The 14,275-nt window shown below is 40.1% G+C and overlaps 1 long non-coding RNA gene across 1 annotated transcript in view; it reads right to left on the reverse strand.

The window, feature by feature from the left end:
• LOC137204946 (uncharacterized) overlaps positions 1-14,275 on the reverse strand; it is a 403,669-nt gene that overhangs the window by 257,226 nt on the left and 132,168 nt on the right. Inside the window, exon 4 of the long non-coding RNA XR_010933920.1 lies at positions 8,763-8,878. This is a non-coding gene — a long non-coding RNA (uncharacterized lncRNA). The remainder of the gene's footprint in view (positions 1-8,762; positions 8,879-14,275) is intronic.

Below are 14,275 nucleotides of genomic sequence, written 5' to 3' on the forward strand. Positions count from 1 at the left end.
CATTGGCTTCGCACAGACTGATGGATGTGCTTATTCCAGAAAGCTTCAATTTGCAGGAGGAATGACAAGCCAAAATCTGTATGTTTTCTCTTCTGAGGCAGCCAGGATTTCTTCAGCAGTGCCCAACCATCACAAAAACACTATAGTAGCAAGATCATGTGCTCGCCATGGGACTGGACTTAGGAAGAGTACGTTCGCAGAAAAGCCTCTCCCTCAGAAGGTTCTCCTTCCATTGCAGCCCTGCCAATGACGCTCCTAAGTAGCATCATAACCGTACAACATCCTAACTGCACAGTTCCTCCTCGAGCTCGGCCTCCAGTCACAGATCACGCTCTATAATCAGCCAGGGGCTGGCAAGGAGTACTCTCTCTACAAGCAACTTCAGTGTCATGTGGTGATAGACATCCTGGTGGCTATAATGTTCTTTACTGCTTTGTAGATGTAGGCTAAAGAGTATCAGGGGCTGTGCTCCAGAAGCAGCAGCTCCATCTAATGATGATTGAACGCCATCTACATTCCTTGGTTTCCTCAGCTACAACTGAACACAAGTCTCCCAAAGAATCCTCAGGCTACTCCAACTTTCTTCACCAAAAGTGAAGCAAAGTGATACAATAAAATAAGCCACTCAAGGAAAAAAAGGAAATATCTATCACTCCCTTTTTTCTGCATTAGATGGCTTTGCATATATTAGTGTATGATAATTATACGTTTAATACTGTCTCTCCCCACAAGGCTGTGAGTTCCTTGAGGAGCTGTGGAAATAAACAATTCCATCCAAATGAAAAAAAAAGCAAAGGTTATATCCATTCAGAGCTCGCTAGAGCAAGGGAGTCAGCAGCCATCACTTGTATTTGGTAGAAACTCAAATGCAGGCAAGGGAAGAGGGAAAGCTTTATGATGCCAAAAATGGAAAGGTTCAGGTAGGCTCTGATTGGAACTTGTTGGCATGAGGAAGCAGAGGTGGGCAAAACAGAAGCGGTGCATCTTATGTGATGAGCTTGGAGAACATGTTTGGCTTTCTGGTTGGTCCTGATTTGGAAACAGAGGCAAAACATAGGGACGCTGGCACTCATAGGCTAAGTCCTGACCATTCTTGGCTGATGGTTACAGACCGTGGGCCAGACATCTTTCGTCATATGTAGTCTGATCACTGTTCGTTTGTGTATCAGTCTCTCAGTCTCCCCATTTTATCACTGACTCTCTTGCAGAAAGTTGACCAATTCAGGAAAGGCAGATATCAAGATCTTTACCTTCACTGCCTGAGGATTCTTCAGTTGTCTCCATGGGTCAACAGTATTACAAAATCTCTTTACCTTTTTGTTGTTATATCATCATGACAATCATATGAGTAGGCTGTACAGAAGCATTTAAGACTCTGGATAAATTACAACAAACCAGCATCATAACCACTATGACAAAAACAAGAATAATGAATAGTCCCTGTAAGATGATTCAGAATCAGGAACCCTAGTTGCCTAACCAAGGTCAGGAGAATAAATCCTATACGCTATGAAGATCAGCCTTAGAGAGCCAAGATGTTTCCTTAAGGCTTTTTCCTTAAGCCTGTTTTACCTTCCTTGTACCCATTTCATTGATCCAAATATAGCAAGAAATATTAGCAGTGTCACAGATGCCACCAGAACTAGCCAACAAGAAACAGTAATAGAAACGTGCATCACTACGCATGCCAACTGATCTGTTTTCCATTTAAGGCAGAGGTGGTGTTGTTAATAACATCTGACTATTGGTCTATTTGTCTGGTTTCCACTACTGTGAATACTGCTCTGTTTGCATAAACAATGAGTCAGTAATTCTTCCAGGTAGAGTATTTGAATAATTACGAGTACCGTCATTTAGGAACTCACATCTGATTTATGGAATTGTAAATAATATAAGATTTTATTATTTATAGATTTGTAATAATAATATATCTTCTCTCCAGCCTTGGTGACTTAGAGAATTAAGTTCTCTATGTACAGAAAATTCTCAGAATACCTTTCCTGAGGTAAATGAGATGTTAATGTGAAGCAAACAGGACCAGTGTGTCGGCTACAAAGGAAGTAGTATCCTACAGGGGCACGTGGAGATCCAGGGAAAAAGGAGTCATTTATGACATAAAGTTGGAACCAAGCCATTACATTATCTGGTTACATATTTGGATCTCTATTATTCTTTTCCAAATAATAAGTGTTTGGTCATTGCCCTTCAAAGGTTGTTGAATTAAAATTTAGAATTATCTAGGATCTGATCAAGAGATTATAATAATTGGTCCTTTTCCTGGAAAAAAAGGACACTAGCAAAGTCACAGGTTGATTTTTTTTAAGGTCATCTGTTCATGTAGATGCAAGTGGAAATATCACCAGCTGTAATTCCCTATGGTCTCATTTGATGAGACCAGAATTGCCCAGAGGTTTTTATGATAGGGATCTGGTAATAGCTGGCATTTCTAGCAATCAGAGAGATTGAGGGGAGTGGATAGCATTTAGGATAATCTAAGAATAGCATTAGAGTATACACTGACTAACAACTATTATTATGAAGGAATAAAAAAAGAAAAAGAGCTGCAGGTAGTCAAAAAACAGTGATCTTTAGAAACTGAGAAAAAGAGTGAATATACACAAGCAAATCAAAAACAAAGCAAGAATTAGGCAGGTGTTTTGGTCCAACGTCTTGGGGGAATCTATACATTATCTGAGGTCATCTGTTTGTTTTAAAGTTCTTGAGCTAGTGCCTACTTCTGAAAATAGAGCTGTTCTGAAGGATTTCTGAGAATCCTCAGTTTGAGGTCCCCTATTCGAGTAGTCTTCCAATTATGTGGAATTTTGAATTGCCTCTTTAGTTGTGAAATGTGAGCGCAAAGATTGACTCCCTGGAGGTTCACTGCTGTGTTTATTGTTAAAACTACCAGATAAGGTTACTTCCAGGGAGGTTCAAGGGCAGTTTTTCTTTGATATCTCTTCCAATGTATGAAACCTCCTGGTTGAATATCATACAGAGGCTCTTTGGGAAGATGTTGTAGGAAGGTGGCTTTCATCTGTTGGTGATAGGGAATGGGTATAGTACCTGAGCCCCTTGCAATATTTTGTCCTATCTGCACGCAGCAGGGAAGAGTTTAGTACTGAAGATGAAATCACTAAATGCATGAGACTTCCAGTTAACAATGTGTCCCTCAGGGAGTGGACCGTATGACCATAAGAACTAATGAGAATACTTTGGCCAAGGGAGCTCAAGGGTTTCTAAAGTTTCTCCTAATTTTAATTTAAGGAAGCCTTTTGTTCTTTTAACCTTTCCAGAAGATTATATGTGGTAAGGACAGTAAAGGTTTTGAGAAAGGGGTAACACTTTACAGAGTTCTTTTTTTTTTTTTTTTCCCACATAGTGTGTGCCTTGGCCACTGACATAAAAGTTGATATGCTACAGGCTGGAAACATAAAATCAAGCAGATTTTTAGCAACTGTAGGGGCTATAGTTTTTCAGCAAGGAAATGCTCCAACCTGTTCTGAAAATAGATGTGCAATAACTAAAACATAGTCAAATCCCATAGAGGTGGAAGCAGGATAAAGTGCATTTGAGGGTGTTCAAAAAGCCCTTGAGGCTTTGGTTTCTGGCCATGTCCTACCTTTATAATTTTTCCAGCATTATGTTGTTAACATGTGGCATATGACCCCAAAATAACCTCAGCTGTGTTTTTTAAATTTCCCCACCAACGTTGATTTAAGATAGTAACCAATCTGTCTGTACAATGACGAATAGTTTCAGGCCAATGAATAGTTTCGGCATCTGAGGGAAGCGTGCAACCAGATTTTTCCCATTCTTCCCTTTACAAACCAGGGGCTAAATGTTGGTAATTTATAATGGTCTCTTTGAATCCCTCCAGGACTTATCCTTTCAGGGATTAGACAGGAAAATAACCTGCTTGTTTGACATACTGATCTGCTAGAGCATTTCCTTTAGTTTCCATACTATGTCTTTTTGCATAAGCCTCAACTTTTATAGTAGCCATCTCTCTAGGAAAGTAGGAGTGTGTCTGAAAGTTCCTTAACTTGCTTTTCATTTCTAATGGGGGTTCTAGCAGAAGTGAGAGTCTCCTTTTGTTTCCAAAGCACACCAAAGCCATTACTATGTCAAAAGCATATCTGCTATATGTATATATGTATATCTGCTAGATGTATATATGTTTACTCTCTGGTCTTTGGTTAATTGACAAGGTCTAGTAAGTGCAGTAAGTTCTCCATTTAGGCTTATTTTACATACGGTAGAGGACTATATCTACCTATGAAAGAGGACTGTATTCTAAAGGGGAGCTTAAATTAGTGATATCATATCCTGTTTGATAACCTTCAGCTTCTGTTTTGAGGTATGATCCATCAATAAATAATCAGGTCAGAGTTCTCAACGGGAGTCTCCAGGAAACCCGGGCAGAGTACAGTGACGATCATGAGGCTCCCCTTCCAGCAAGAATGGGGGAGTGGGAGGATTCAGAGTATTGCAATGGAGAATAATAATGTGAGAGGGAGAGTGAAAGAATTTCATAAAAAGTTAACTGGCTGGCTGAAAAGTGTTGTGTGTTCTCCGCCAGCAGTAATATCTATACTGCGTGAGAAGCCATGAGGTCAAGCAGGGAACCCAGATCTAGTTCAACAGAAGCACCAACAAGTTTTACGGCAACAGCTGTCATATCAGGAGTAAGGTTATAGTAAGCAAATAGTTTTTGGTGGTTCCCCTGAAATTGAGTTACAACGGCAAAATCTTGTCCGGATGGCACAAATAGACAGAAGGGTTTTGTGTAGTTAGTGGTGTCGAAGTAAGGTTGCTGAAGAGCCCTCTTCAGCTTATGGAAGGCCTGTTAATGCTTGGGCTCTCTGAAGAGAGAGTTTCGTACCGTAGGCTCAGCCAACTCCTAAAAAGGCATCGCAATTTCGGTAAAATTTGGCACCCATTGACTATAGTATCCAGTTAAACTTAGAGATTCTCTTAATAGTTATTTTTTGAAGTGTCTAGGATAAGTCTAGATTGTTTTTAGTCTATCCAGAGAGAGTGCTTTTCCCTCATTTATGTAGGTCATACCCTAAATAATGAACCATATTTTAGCAAAAGTTGTCTTTTGAAACTGTATGTCCCTTTTCTGCTAAGGCTGAGAGAATGTAAACTGAACACTTTTTTATGAGTTTCCTTGTTCTCTGAACAAAGTAGGAGATCATCCACATATTTTTCACAATTGAATCACAAGGGAAATTTAATCTTTAAGTATTGATGTGAGGAAAAAACCCTGTGGTGTGATTGTCCAGGTGTATTGTTGTCTTATTCAGGTAATGGCAACAAGATATTGCCTATTCTGTTCTAAAGCCACACTGAAAAAGACGGAGCAACGATCCAATACAGTAAAGCAAGTGGCTTCAGGCAGAGTTAATGACAGGATGGTATTTACATTAGGTACTATCCGGAACCAAAGGATAACAATTTTGCTGATGGCGCTAAGGTCTGAACAAATTGGTATCTTCCTCTGTCTACTCTCTTTACTGGCAGGACAGAAGTGTTACAAAGGCTATTGCGTTGTATAAGACCTCTGTATACAAAGCTCTTAACTATAGGTTTGATCCCTTCTTTTGCTTCTGGCTTCAAGAGATACTGGGGAAGTTTGGATAATGGTTTGGTAGGATCCATCTGAATTTTGCTAGGTTCTGCTTCTATTATTTTTCCTATGTCAGCTGAAATTTTAGCTCATAGTGTCAGGTATGATGTAAAGACCTTTAACTGGGCCACGTATCAAACATAATGGAGAAGACAAAGGAGACACAACTTGATTACAAATAAGGGTATCCTCAGGAAATAGTCCTTCTGGTGTGTATTTCATATTACAGTCTCATTTGCAAAGTAAATCCTTCCCTATTAAGTTTGCAGGGGTGGTATCACAGAACAGGAAGGAATGTTTTTGGTTAAGGGCCCAAGGGTTACAGTTAAGGGCTGGGAGACAGGGAACATCTGTGATTATTTGAAATACCTACCATCTGAGTGGTGTGTTTACTCTTGGGAAGAGGTTGAGCAAATATGGCAAAGCCTAATGCAGAAAGAGGATTGTCTGTGTCTACCAGTAATTGATGAGGTTGACCAGCTATATTTATATTTAATTCACCCTGAACGTTTAAACTTAAGGAAAATATTGAGCTCTTTTTCCTTCCCTGAAGCATCCCTCATTCATCCGAACTAAAGAATTTTTCTTTGCCTTGGTTTTTCTTTGGTTAGATGGGACTGCCTTTTTTTCCAGTGTCATTTCAATTTATAAATATCTACAAGTGTCCTTGTCAATAGGTGGTTAGTTGGGAAGTGTGCCACCTATTTGATCTATAGGACCTTAAGGTTATTTGGGGTTTCATCTTGGTTTTGGTTCTAAAGCCCTTTCAAAATGATCTGTCAGGTGTAATTCAGGTGAAGGAACTATTTACCATTCCAATTTCATCTTTGAATTAGATCTCCAATTTCATGTTTAACTCCATTGTCAAAATGAGAGGAAAGGACTGCCCCTTCTTTAACTCCCAAATAATTTTGGAAGGATTTTCTAATCTTCCTAAAAATCTCTTATTATTTTATTACTTTTCTGTTTGCATGATTAAACTATGGTTCAACCAAATTTTAAAATGTTTAAAAATGTTTTTTTAATTTTAAATTGTGGTTAAGAAACACATAACATAAAACTTAATCTCCTTATCATTTTTAAGTGTTCAGTTTAGTAGTGTTAACTACATTCACATTATTATGCAACAGATCTTCAACTGATTTTTATTGGAAATATTTTGGGTATGACTTTTAGGGGACTGCTCTATTGCAGGGGGGTACATTATTTGACTCTCAGGTTTACTGTGGAAGGAAGGATCCTTATAGTTGCCTTTCTGGGTCAGTCCAATCACCTTTTGCAACTCAGAATTTAGCAACTGAGGTTTCAACCAACATGTGTACAACTTAATACAGATCAGGTAACCATGGGTCTAATGCACCCCAAGGAATTTTAAATTCTTCTATGAATATTTGCTGGTCTCTCTGGGTTTAGGGAAATCCTAGTTATAGCTCTTGATTTAATTTGGTTCCAAAGTTTAAATTCTACAGTTGCTTACACACTTGACTCATGGGAGGGATGGATTTTAGAGGAAATTGGAGTTTGGATTCTTAAAAGAATTAGGTGATTTGGACAAGAGCAAGAAAGGGAGGAGTCAAAAGAGGTATAAAAGGAGAGATCAGAAGGGAAAAAGGAAGAACATTTGGTTAGTGGGAGGCAACTGGAGGACAAGGATGGGGAGGATTTACCTGGGAAATGAGTCTTATGTTTTGTTATATGAGTTTGTCAAATTGCTCGTTAGCATTGGCAAAAAAATCTTCTAGTAAAGAAACCGTTGATGAGAATTTTATTTGGAGGCCTCTGCTACCAATAAAAATGCTGCCCAATGGGCCTGAAAAATATTATTCTCTTTCTTTCTAAGGTGTCTCTCAAATGAACAATTGGAGATTGGAGACAAGATGGCGGAGTAGAAGGACCTTGAGCTCACCTCCTCTCATGAGAACACCAAAATCACAACTAACCGCCGCACAACCATCTATAAAAAAGACTGGAAGCTAAGAAAAAATATATTCCACATCCAAAGACATAAAGAAGAAACCCAGCAAGAAAGCAGGAGGGGCACACTTGTGATATAATAAAATCCCAGACGCCCTGGTGGGCAACCCACAAACTGAAGAATAATTATATCGCACAAGTTCTCCCACAGGAGTGAGAGTTCTGAGCCCCATGTCAGGTCCCCCAGCCTGAGGGTCTGGAGGAGGAACCCCCAGAGCATTTGGCTTTGAAGGCCAGTGGAGCTTGATTGCAGGAGTTCCACAGGACTGGGGGAAACAGAGACTCCACTCTTGGAGGGTACATACAAGGTCTCGTGTGCACCAGGACCCAGGGCAAAAGCAATGACTTCATAGGACCTTGGGCCAGACTTACCTGCTGGTCTTGGAGGGTCTTCTGGAGAGGGATGAGGTGGGGGTGTGTGGCTGTGGCTCTCTCTGGGTCATAAAAGTTGGTGGCATAAATATCAAATGAACAATTGTGTTCAAGTCAAATGTTCCCCCAGAGTGGCCACTGAAAGCCAAATCATCTTCAGTGATTATGCCATTAGAAAAATAGGTACAAGACTTGAGAGCACCGAAAAGAAGCGGAAATGTTTCCAACAAAACAAGACGATTTAGTCTTAGACAACCCCATAGCAATGGTCGCTAAAAAGTGATGATTGTGCACCTCATGCCTTGGGCCTCAACTAATACTTATCTGCCTCCAACCACAGACCGGACAGTCTGCACCTCCAACAGGCAGAAAACTCTCAGAACTTTCAAAGCCAAGCTCTCAAATCAGAAATTAAAGACGGAAGGAGAACCTTATCTAGTTTCGTTGCTGACACACACCAACATTTTTCCAAATGGATACTAGCTTGATGAGAAACCATAAACTCAATGGTCGGTGAAGCTGGCTTTTGAACAACAGGCTTATTATACCCGGTAACGCTCTATGACTATGATCTGTTTGGTGAGTCTCCTTCTGATTACAACACTTTTAGACGCACAACAAAAAATGGAAGCACAAAGAGAACAAAAGAGGATGAAAAGGAATGGCTTGATTCCACCAAGGATGCCAAACAAACGGGCACCAATAACAAAACCCTGGTACCAAACTGAGAATAAATAGCCAAGTTATACAAAAAGAGCCCAGTTTAGGCCTAGTTCTGACTTACCCCAGGGGCAGGGATTCAACAAGCCTCAAGCACCAAAACACAGGGGCCTCCGTTGAGTATCACACGTCTAAGTGACAGGCTGTGCAGAGTGGATCTCAGTGAAACCTCCAGGAGAACTGTGGAAATAAACAAAGACCATCCAAATGAGAACAAACAGGCCCACTTATTCAGAACTTTCTGTAACAAGGGAGTCAGTCACCATCACTTGCGCTTGACAGAAACTCAAAGGCAGACAAGGGAGTGGAAAATTTTACAGTGCAAAGAAGGAAGCCTCCAAGTCCGCTGTGGCTGGAGGTTTGTTGACACGGGGAAGCAGGAGCTAACTGGAAGCAAGATATCTTACGTGATTGCTTTAGGGAGCATATTTGGCTTTCTCTCTCTCATTGGTCCTGAGTTGGAAGCAGGGACAAAAAAACAGAGAAGCTGGCACTCATAGACCAAGTCCTGACTGTTCCTGCCTGATTGCTGCAGAAGTGTTGGTTTGACTTTCCAGGCTGGTTGCTGCAGAAGACGATGGGTCAGAGTTCCACTGTTATATACAGGTAATCCATTGCCCATTTGCATATTTAGTGTCTCAAGGAAAACCCTATGACTTGTTTAAATTTTTTTCAAGGGTTCTAGCCCCAACCCTGGTAAAGAATAGAAGCTCAATAAATATTTGAGAAGAAGAAAGAGAATGAGGGAGAGAAATAAAAGGCCCAAACAGCAGTGAACCCTAATTAAGTATGATAAGCTAAAGGAAGCGTCCATGCGATGAAGCCATTCGAGAGGTCATAGGAGGCATGCCTTCAGGTGGCATTGCTTAGCTGTGACCCACAGGAACAGCAGGACATAACCTTTCAACATGTATGCAACAGTCCAAAAAGATGTCACTTAATCAGAGAAAAGCTATAGGATACCATGCGAAAATGAAAACAGTCACAATGACTCGCAAAAAATATAATCCTCCCAGGCAAAAGGGATGGTCTTTGAGGTAGTGTCTTGTGGGAATACCTATTCAAGTGTCTTTTCAATCACTTGCTTCTGAGGAGTGAGCACTGTCAGAAACTTCTGAAATTTAGTAATAAATAAGAAGTGGCTGTTTACTTCCAGATGAAACTTTATATTGCTCTCATAGGTACCTGAGCTAGACAGGACATTACAGGACATTAGTCCAATGCCTCTTCTTTGCACATACACCTGCATACGTGTACACTGCCCAGCCCCCCACCCCCTCATACACACAAGAGACAGAGAAAATTTAAATAGATTCCAACATTACCTGGAGAAAAATAGTCATGGGCTTTTTAAAAAGGAAGTAAATCAGTGCCTAAGGTGTTTGTGAGAGGCCAAGTTGAGAAGCTGGAAGTAAACCAGGGGAGGTGAGCAAAAAATGAATTGTATGTTAATTTCAAATTAGCATTTACACTGGTTCCAGGCTTCAAAGGGCAAGGATCTGAGAAGTATTCAGAGGAGGAAAATTATTCATCCTAATTGAAAAAGGACAGTCTTGAGGGATTTACACTAGGGAGGCAGGCTCTTGGGATTATTGTAATCTGTCCCCTGTTTTTAGCTGAGCTGTGTGGAGCAAAAAGCCAGCTCCCCTGGGCAAAAAACTGAAAAGCTGGGTAGCCCTTCAAAACAAGTGATGGTCAAGGGCATCAGGAGATATTAGGTTTTAACTCAGAGCTAAAAGAAAAACAAGGAAATTTTAATAGCTTGAATAGCCAAGAGCTATCTTAAGGTGTTGGAGCTACAGAGATAACTATAAAAGTCTAAAATGATACGGGGAGAAGAGGAAAAATAATTTTCCCTCTACTCTTCTAAATTCTTGGCTGAGACCCACTTAATAATAGAGGTTAGCAAGAGAAAAACAAGCAAGTTCATTCATATGCACATCTAATGTATGCATGGGAGATACCCCAGGAAAACTGAGTAACTCAAAAGTGAAGGCTTACGACTCCAGCTGATACATAGCATCTTCAACAAAGAACAATAAATTCATAGAAATGATAAGAGAAAAGAAAGCAGTTTTTGACTTCCGAGGGTGGCAAACTGTGAGAAGGTAGATCTATGGGAGAAAACTAGGAGGAGATAAAGCCTAGTTAGTAAAGTTTGTCATGTAGATTCCTCTGGCGCCTTCTACAGGCTGATAAGGTCTAAAGTTGTTTCTGGGGATTAACTTTTGTCCTTTCTGGTAGACAGGAGAAGAGGGACACATTTACATGCTACAAAATTTATTTAGGCAAATAGGGGGAGGGCAGGGAGCTTTCCTTGTATCTGCTTCTTCTCAGTTGCCTCAGCTCAAAACAATTCTTATGCTAAAGTGGCATATTTGAGGTGGCATATTCTACTACCCTTCTGGGGTGAAGGATTCTTTATGCCTTATACTGGGTTAAATAGTGACCCCCCAAATTCATGTCTACCCAGGACCTTTGAATGTGACCTTATTTGAAAATAGGTTCTTTGCAGATATAATCAAGTTAAGATGAAGTCATACTGAATAAGGGTGGGCCTTAATACATGACTGGTATCCTACCAAGAAGGAATCTGACACAGACATAGGGGAGTAGGACAGAGGCAGAGAGACTCTCGTGATGCAAGCCAAGGAATAACAAGGATTGCCAGCAAGCACCAGAAGCTAGGAACTCTCTGAGACAGTATGGCCCCCACCAACAACTTGATTTTGGACAGCTAGCCTCCAGAACTATGAGAAAATAATTTTCTGTTGTTTTAAGCCACCCAGTCTGTAGTAACTTGTTACAGCAGCCCTAGAAAACTAACATAGGCCAGAGGAAAAAATTGGATGAAAAGTTCAAAAATGGATGTTACATAAATTCAATACATATTTATTGTGCATTAACTATGCCCCAAATTGCGGCTGTAGAGAATACAAAGATACTTATGAACAGATCCTGCACTGGAGGAGCTTAGCATCGAAACTGCCACTGATTTTCACAGGAAAAAAAAAAGCTTTTCTTTTCCTTTCAGTGACGCTGTCAGGTTAGCAACATAGTGGAAGACTGATATAAGAGAATCAAAGTCATGAGTACTCAGCAGGTGGGCCATATTGTGAAATGGCTTGCAAACCACTACAGAGAAAAAAAATTGTAACTTCAGGACAAAAAGGTACAATGCAAATCAACTGGTTTCTTAAGCAGCTCTGTAGAGAAAAGTAAACTTTCTGAACTACTTTTTCTCCCCCTTCCCCCAGGATTCCTTTCTGGAAGCAAAGTGTTGGTGGGGAGGTAATTACTAATAGCAACATTAGTGCTGACACTTGCTGGAAAAAAACCTTTGGCATTTTTACCTATAACAAACCTGTCACCAGTGAAGGCACTTAAGAAACGTGCCTTGCTAGTCTTCTGAACACTAGAAAAAGAATTATGGTAATGTAAGGCATTTAACAAACACTTCATGAGTGAAAAAGGAGTGATTCTTCTTTTGCCCAATTTCTTCCCAAATTATTAGTTCATAGGGATAGAAATTGACTTCTCTTTTCCCCCAAATGATCAAATTAGAACAATTCTATCTAGTTTCAATCCCTGAAATTAAAAAAAAAATTAATTTATAAAGCCTGGAACTGACTATTCCTGGGGTTAATTCCTCATGTGACCCTCCACGTCTTCTTATGTAGATCTCTTTCCAACGTCATGTGGGTTTGGGATACATCAAAGAAAAATCGCACTGCATGGAGTTAAACAGGTAAGGGGGACTTTATTCAAGACCATCTCAGTAGAGGTCAAGACTACTGCAATGGGGGATGGAGACTGAATGTAACTCTGAATACCACCAATGGCAGCTGGGTATTTGTAGCCAATGGGCAGGGTGAAGGTGTAGATAGAAAGTTATTAAGAGGAACTTGGTTTGGTATCAAGGATAGAGGTAGACTTCTGCTAAACTGGCTTGGCAGGATTCTTGCTGAACTAGACTGGCAGGCCAAGGGTAAGACCTAATAGAGAAGAGGGCTCAGAGCAACCTGACTAATGTTCAGTCAAAGAGCGAGAGCCCTTATCAGATGATACACCCAAGTAGCCTTTGCGTTAACAGAGGTGTGTTAGTCCAAGGTCCAAGAAACGGACCAGATTTACCCACATGTTTGATTGTCTTTGTTTTATTTTCTTTTGGTTTATTGGCCAACTATTCAAATAATTTAGAAATCACCCAAGTAATTTTTACTAATTGGTATGTGTGAATTTATAGAATGGCTACAATTCAAATAACTCGTATGCTTATATCAATAAAAACAAAACTATTCAAAATTGCTTTCATGGTAAGTTTCCTTTGTTTCTTATTGTTCAATGGTTGCGACACATAAAGGAGAAAAGGAAGACAAAGAGTAGACATGAATCAGGAACAGGGCCTCACCAGATGCACAGCTACGTCCTGAGGGTCTCCCAATTCCTCCCATTAGGAGAGCTTCAGACCCATTGGCTGACTCGCTCAAAGTCAAATGGAGAAGTCAGGATTTGAAGCCAGATCTGTCTGACTCCAAGATAAGATTCTTTCCATTATACCAGCAGTTCCCAAACGCCAGCTCTTGGACCTGGACCAGCTCAAAATTAAGTTATAAGCTGTCAGAGCAAAATGAAAAATGCAAGGACAATGTAGTGAGCTTTTTTAAAAACAAAATGAATTCAATTTAAAGCATTGTTCTTTTTCTGAGATTACGGCCCACTTCTGGTGTTTAAAATGTTCTTTCTCTTGTGAAACGATAGTGGTTATGATGGCAATTATTTGTTTTTGTTTTTGTTTTTCAATGTCCTTACCAGACAAAATTTAAAATTTGGCCAAGCTATAAATGACACCTGAATGTTTTTGATATTTTGGTCACTCATGGAATTCCAGAACCCAGAAATCAGGACTGCCAAAAGTTCCCATGAAACATAGAGGAAACAGGCAGCTTGACATGTTCATTCAGTGATTTCCTCACCTCCGTGTTCACTTCAACCTCTGAAATTTAGAGAAAAGTCACTCTGATTAGAAGAAAAGTTAACATCTCTAATTGTATTAGAGAACAAGGACAGACACCAAGGCACAGCTAGAGACGATGAGACTCGAGGTGATTCTAAGGAGTAGAAGAAAATCAGCCACTGGAGGGTCTAATGGCAGGAGAAGAAAACAAAAGATATTGCTCAGACTGAGAATAAATATGCACACTATTGATGCTGCAGGCAGGACAAACAGAACCATTATCCTCTGTGGAGCCATCTTTGTTTTTTTACCTCTCCAGGGTTCTACCCACTGGAGGGATGCTTGCTTTCACCAAAGAGGGTGCATCTTCCTTAGTGAACAGGCAGGAGAAGTACAGGCAGATCAGCATTCCTGTATGTGCAGGAAGGTTTCTCATTTTCAAAGGTTACTATTTTTAAGTGACCATTTTTAAAGATGACCAGACATCTCTGACATAACAGGAGGTGTTCTATTTTTCACTTCTGTCCACTTGCTTACTTGAAGTAATAGGAAAAAAAAAAAAAAAAGAAGAAGAAAAAGGTCTTGTTTCCTACCTAACCAAAAGAGACAGTGTGTCATGT

This window comes from Pseudorca crassidens, chromosome 13 (genome assembly GCF_039906515.1).
Source record: "Pseudorca crassidens isolate mPseCra1 chromosome 13, mPseCra1.hap1, whole genome shotgun sequence".
NCBI lineage: Eukaryota > Metazoa > Chordata > Mammalia > Artiodactyla > Delphinidae > Pseudorca > Pseudorca crassidens.